General features: G+C 37.6%; 20 pseudogenes; all 20 read right to left on the bottom strand.

Annotated features, from left to right (window-relative positions):
* The window catches only part of LOC148444781 (5S ribosomal RNA), a 119-nt pseudogene extending 11 nt beyond the window's left edge, over window positions 1-108 (bottom strand).
* Window positions 109-224: 116 nt separating this feature from the next.
* On the bottom strand, window positions 225-343 carry LOC148444782 (5S ribosomal RNA; annotated as a pseudogene).
* Window positions 344-459: 116 nt separating this feature from the next.
* LOC148444783 (5S ribosomal RNA) lies at window positions 460-578 on the bottom strand (annotated as a pseudogene).
* Window positions 579-694: 116 nt separating this feature from the next.
* Window positions 695-813, bottom strand: LOC148444784 (5S ribosomal RNA; annotated as a pseudogene).
* A 116-nt stretch (window positions 814-929) lies between these two features.
* On the bottom strand, window positions 930-1048 carry LOC148444785 (5S ribosomal RNA; annotated as a pseudogene).
* Window positions 1049-1164: 116 nt separating this feature from the next.
* LOC148444786 (5S ribosomal RNA) lies at window positions 1165-1283 on the bottom strand (annotated as a pseudogene).
* A 116-nt stretch (window positions 1284-1399) lies between these two features.
* Window positions 1400-1518, bottom strand: LOC148444787 (5S ribosomal RNA; annotated as a pseudogene).
* Window positions 1519-1634: 116 nt separating this feature from the next.
* On the bottom strand, window positions 1635-1753 carry LOC148444788 (5S ribosomal RNA; annotated as a pseudogene).
* Window positions 1754-1868: 115 nt separating this feature from the next.
* Window positions 1869-1987, bottom strand: LOC148444789 (5S ribosomal RNA; annotated as a pseudogene).
* Window positions 1988-2103: 116 nt separating this feature from the next.
* Window positions 2104-2222, bottom strand: LOC148444790 (5S ribosomal RNA; annotated as a pseudogene).
* A 351-nt stretch (window positions 2223-2573) lies between these two features.
* On the bottom strand, window positions 2574-2692 carry LOC148444791 (5S ribosomal RNA; annotated as a pseudogene).
* Window positions 2693-2807: 115 nt separating this feature from the next.
* On the bottom strand, window positions 2808-2926 carry LOC148444792 (5S ribosomal RNA; annotated as a pseudogene).
* A 116-nt stretch (window positions 2927-3042) lies between these two features.
* LOC148444793 (5S ribosomal RNA) lies at window positions 3043-3161 on the bottom strand (annotated as a pseudogene).
* Window positions 3162-3277: 116 nt separating this feature from the next.
* LOC148444794 (5S ribosomal RNA) lies at window positions 3278-3396 on the bottom strand (annotated as a pseudogene).
* A 115-nt stretch (window positions 3397-3511) lies between these two features.
* Window positions 3512-3630, bottom strand: LOC148444795 (5S ribosomal RNA; annotated as a pseudogene).
* Window positions 3631-3746: 116 nt separating this feature from the next.
* On the bottom strand, window positions 3747-3865 carry LOC148444796 (5S ribosomal RNA; annotated as a pseudogene).
* Window positions 3866-3981: 116 nt separating this feature from the next.
* LOC148444797 (5S ribosomal RNA) lies at window positions 3982-4100 on the bottom strand (annotated as a pseudogene).
* Window positions 4101-4216: 116 nt separating this feature from the next.
* On the bottom strand, window positions 4217-4335 carry LOC148444798 (5S ribosomal RNA; annotated as a pseudogene).
* Window positions 4336-4450: 115 nt separating this feature from the next.
* On the bottom strand, window positions 4451-4569 carry LOC148444799 (5S ribosomal RNA; annotated as a pseudogene).
* A 116-nt stretch (window positions 4570-4685) lies between these two features.
* On the bottom strand, window positions 4686-4804 carry LOC148444800 (5S ribosomal RNA; annotated as a pseudogene).
* Window positions 4805-5000: the final 196 nt, after the last annotated feature.

Below are 5000 nucleotides of genomic sequence, written 5' to 3' on the forward strand. Positions count from 1 at the left end.
CCTGGTATTCCCAGGTGGTCTCCCATCCAAGTATTAACCAGGCCCAACACTGCATAGCTTCCAAGATCAGATGAGATTGGGCATGTCCAGTGTGGTTTGGCTGTAGTTGCCCAAAACCATTAACTTTAGACCTCTATTACTTCTTAACTCAAGTAAATTCATTGATAAGTTGAAAAAATTAAATGTAAAATGTAATAGAAAAGAATGTTATGGCAGTATAAAATTACCTACAGCACCTGGTATTCCCAGGAGGTCTCCCATCCAAGTACTAATCAGGCCCAACACTGCATAGCTTCCAAGATCAAACAAGATTGGGCATGTCCAGTGTGGGTTGGCAGTAGGTGCTCAAAAACATTAACTTTAGACCTCTTTTACTTCTTATCTCAAGTAAATTCATTGATAAGTTGAAAAAATTAAATGTAAAATGTAATAGAAAAGAATGTTTTGACTGTATAAAATTTCCTACAGCAACTGGTATTCTCAGGTGGTCTCCCATCCAAGTACAAACCAGGCCCAACACAGCAAAGCTTACAAGATCAGACGAGATTGGGCATGTCCAGTGTGGTTTGGCTGTAGGTTCACAAAAGCATTAAATTTAGACCTCTATTACTTCTTAACTCAAGTAAATTCATTGATAAGTTGAAAAAATTAAATGTAAAATGTAATAGAAAAGAATGTTATGGCAGTATAAAATTACCTACAGCACCTGGTATTCCCAGGTGGTCTCCCATCCAAGTACTAACCAGGCCCAACACTGCATAGCTGCCAAGATCAGACGAGATTGGGCATGTCCAGTGTGGTTTGACTGTAGGTGCTCAAAAACATTAACTTTAGACCTCTTTTACTTCTTAACTCAAGTAAATTCATTGATAAGTTGAAAAAATGTAATGTAAAATGTAATAGAAAATAATGTTATGGCTATATAAAATTACCTACAGCACCTGGTATTCCCAGCTGGTCTCCTGTCCAAGTACTAACCAGGCTCAACACTGCATAGCTTCCAAGATCAGACGAGATTGGGCATGTCCAGTGTGGTTTGGCTGTAGGTGCTCAAAAGCATTAACTTTAGACCTCTATTACTTCTTAACTCAAGTAAATTCATTGATAAGTTGAAAAAATTAAATGTAAAATGTAGAAGAATAGACTGTTATGGCAGTATAAAATTACCTACAGCACCTGGGATTCCTAGGTGGTCTCCCATTCAAGTACTAACCAGGCCCAACACTGCATAGCTTCCAAGATCAGATGATATTGGGCATGTCCAGTGTGGTTTGGCTGTACGTGCTCAAAAACATTAATTTTAGACCTCTATTACTTCTTAACTCAAGTAAATTCATTGATAAGTTGAAAAAATTAAATGTAAAATGTAATAGAAAAGAATGTTATGGCAGTATAAAATTACCTACAGCACCTGGTATTCCCAGGTGGTCTCCCATCCAAGTACTAACCAGGCCCAACACTGCATAGCTTCCAAGTTCAGACAAGATTGGGCATGTCCTGTGTGGTTTGGCTGTAGGTGCTCAAAAGCATTAACTTTAGACCTCTATTACTTCTTAACTCAAGTAAATTCATTAATAAGTTGAAAAAATTAAATGTACAATGTAATAGAAAAGAATGTTATGGCAGTATAAAATTACCTACAGCACCTTGGATTCCTAGGTGGTCTCCCATCCAAGTACTAACCAGGCCCAACACTGCATAGCTTCCAAGATCAGACGAGATTGGGCATGTCCAGTGTGGTTTGGCTGTAGATGCTCGAAAACATTAACTTTAGACCTCTTTTACTTCTTAACTCAAGTAAATTCAATGATAAGTTGAAAAATGAAATGTAAAATGTAATAGAAAAGAAAGTTTTGGCAGTATAAAATTACCTACAGCTCCTGGTATTCCCAGGTGGTCTCCCATCCAAGTACTAACCAGGCCCAACACTGCATAGCTTCCAAAATCAGACGAGATTGGGTATGTCCAGTGTGGTTTGGCTGTAGGTGCCCAAAACCATTAACTTAAGACCTCTATTACTTCTTAACTCAAGTAAATTCATTGATAAGTTGAAAAAATTAAATGTAAAATGTAATAGAAAAGAATGTTATGGCAGTATAAAATTATCTACAGCACCTGGTATTCCCAGGTGGTCTCCCATCCAAGTTCTAACCAGGCCCAACACTGCAGAGCTTCCAAGATCAAACAAGATTGGGCATGTCCAGTGTGGTTTGGCAGTAGGTGCTCAAAAACATTAACTTTAGACCTCTTTTACTTCTTAACTCAAGTAAATTCATTGATAAGTTGAAAAAATTAAATGTAAAATGTAATAGAAAAGAATGTTTTGGCTGTATAAAATTTCCTACAGCAACTGGTATTCTCAGGTGGTCTCCCATCCAAGTACAAACCAGGCCCAACACAGCAAAGCTTACAAGATCAGACGAGATTGGGCATGTCCAGTGTGGTTCGGCTGAAGGTGCTCAAAAGCATTAAATTTAGACCTCTATTACTTCTTAACTCAAGTAAATTCATTGATAAGTTGAAAAAATTAAATGTAAAATGTAATAGAATAGACTGTTATGGCAGTATAAAATTACCTACAGCACCTGGGGTTCCTAGGTGGTCTCCCATCCAAGTACTAACCAGGCCCAACACTGCATAGCTTCCAAGATCAGACGAGATTGGGCATGTCCAGTGTGGTTTGGCTGTAGGTGCTCAAAAACATTAACTTTAGACCTCTATTACTTCTTAACTCAAGTAAATTCAATGATAAGTTGAAAAATGAAATGTAAAATGTAATAGAAAAGAATGTTTTGGCAGGATAAAATTACCTACAGCTCCTGGTATTCCCAGGTGGTCTCCCATCCAAGTACTAACCAGGCCCAACACTGCATAGCTTTCAAGATCAGACGAGATTGGGCATGTCCAGTGTGGTTTGGCTGTAGGTGCCCAAATCCATTAACTTTAGACCTCTATTACTTCTTAACTCAAGTAAATTCATTGATAAGTTGAAAAAATTAAAAGTAAAATGTAATAGAAAAGAATGTTATGGCAGTATAAAATTACCTACAGCACCTGGTATTCCCAGGTGGTCTCCGGTCTAAGTACTAACCAGGCCCAACACTGCATAGCTTCCAAGATCAAACAAGATTGGGCATGTCCAGTGTGGTTTGGCTGTAGGTGCTCAAAAGCATTAACTTTTGACCTCTATTACTTCTTAACTCAAGTAAATTCATTGATAAGTTGAAAAAATCAAATGTAAAATGTAATAGAATAGACTGTTATGGCAGTATAAAATTATCTACAGCACCTGGGATTCCTAGGTGGTCTCCCATCCAAGTACTAACCAGGCCCAAAACTGCATAGCTTCCAAGATCAGACGAGATTGGGCATGTCCAGTGTGGTTTGGCTGTAGGTGCTCAAAAACATTAACTTTAGACCTCTTTTACTTCTTAACTCAAGTAAATTCAATGATAAGTTGAAAAATGAAATGTAAAATGTAATAGAAAAGAAAGTTTTGGCAGTATAAAATTACCTACAGCTCCTGGTATTCCCAGGTGGTCTCCCATCCAAGTACTAACCAGGCCCAACACTGCATAGCTTCCAAGATCAAACAAAATTGGGCATGTCCAGTGTGGTTTGGCAGTAGGTGCTCAAAAATATTAACTTTAGACCTCTTTTACTTCTTAACTCAAGTAAATTCATTGATAAGTTGAAAAAATTAAATGTAAAATGTAATAGAAAAGAATGTTTTGGCTGTATAAAATTTCCTACAGCAACTGGTATTCTCAGGTGGTCTCCCATCCAAGTACAAACCAGGCCCAACACAGCAAAGCTTACAAGATCAGACGAGATTGGGCATGTCCAGTGTGGTTTGGCTGTAGGTGCTCAAAAGCATTAAATTTAGACCTCTATTACTTCTTAACTCAAGTAAATTCATTGATAAGTTGAAAAAATTAAATGTAAAATGTAATAGAAAAGTATGTTATGGCAGTATAAAATTACCTACAGCACCTGGTATTCCCAGGTGGTCTCCCATCCAAGTACTAACCAGGCCCAACACTGCATAGCTTCCAAGATCAAACAAGATTGGGCATGTCCAGTGTGGTTTGGCTGTAGGTGCTCAAAAGCATTAACTTTTGACCTCTATTACTTCTTAACTCAAGTAAATTCATTGATAAGTTAAAAAAATCAAATGTAAAATGTAATAGAATAGACTGTTATGGCAGTATAAAATTACCTACAGCACCTGGGATTTCTAGGTGGTCTCCCATCCAAGTACTAACCAGGCCCAAAACTGCATAGCTTCCAAGATCAGACGAGATTGGGCATGTCCAGTGTGGTTTGACTGTACGTGCTCAAAAACATTAACTTTAGACCTCTTTTACTTCTTAACTCAAGTAAATTCAATGATAAGTTGAAAAATGAAATGTAAAATGTAATAGAAAAGAAAGTTTTGGCAGTATAAAATTACCTACAGCTCCTGGTATTCCCAGGTGGTCTCCCATCCAAGTACTAATCAGGCCCAACACTGCATAGCTTCCAAGATCAGACGAGATTGGGCATGTCCAGTGTGGTTTGGCTGTAGGTGCTCAAAACCATTAACTTAAGACCTCTATTACTTCTTAACTCAAGTAAATTCATTGATAAGTTGAAAAAATTAAATGTAAAATGTAATAGAAAAGAATGTTATGGCAGTATAAAATTACCTACAGCACCTGGTATTCCCAGGTGGTCTCCCATCCAAGTACTAACCAGGCCCAACACTGCATAGCTTCCAAGATCAAACAAGATTGGGCATGTCCAGTGTGGTTTGGCAGTAGGTGCTCAAAAACATTAACTTTAGACCTCTTTTACTTCTTAACTCAAGTAAATTCATTGATAAGTTGAAAAAATTAAATGTAAAATGTAATAGAAAAGAATGTTTTGGCTGTATAAAATTTCCTACAGCAACTGGTATTCTCAGGTGGTCTCTCATCCAAGTACAAACCAGGCCCAACACAGCAAAGCTTACAAGATCA

Source organism: Taudactylus pleione, unplaced genomic scaffold, assembly GCF_031769625.1.
Source record: "Taudactylus pleione unplaced genomic scaffold, aTauple2 ptg001270l, whole genome shotgun sequence".
Classification (NCBI taxonomy): Eukaryota; Metazoa; Chordata; class Amphibia; order Anura; family Myobatrachidae; genus Taudactylus; species Taudactylus pleione.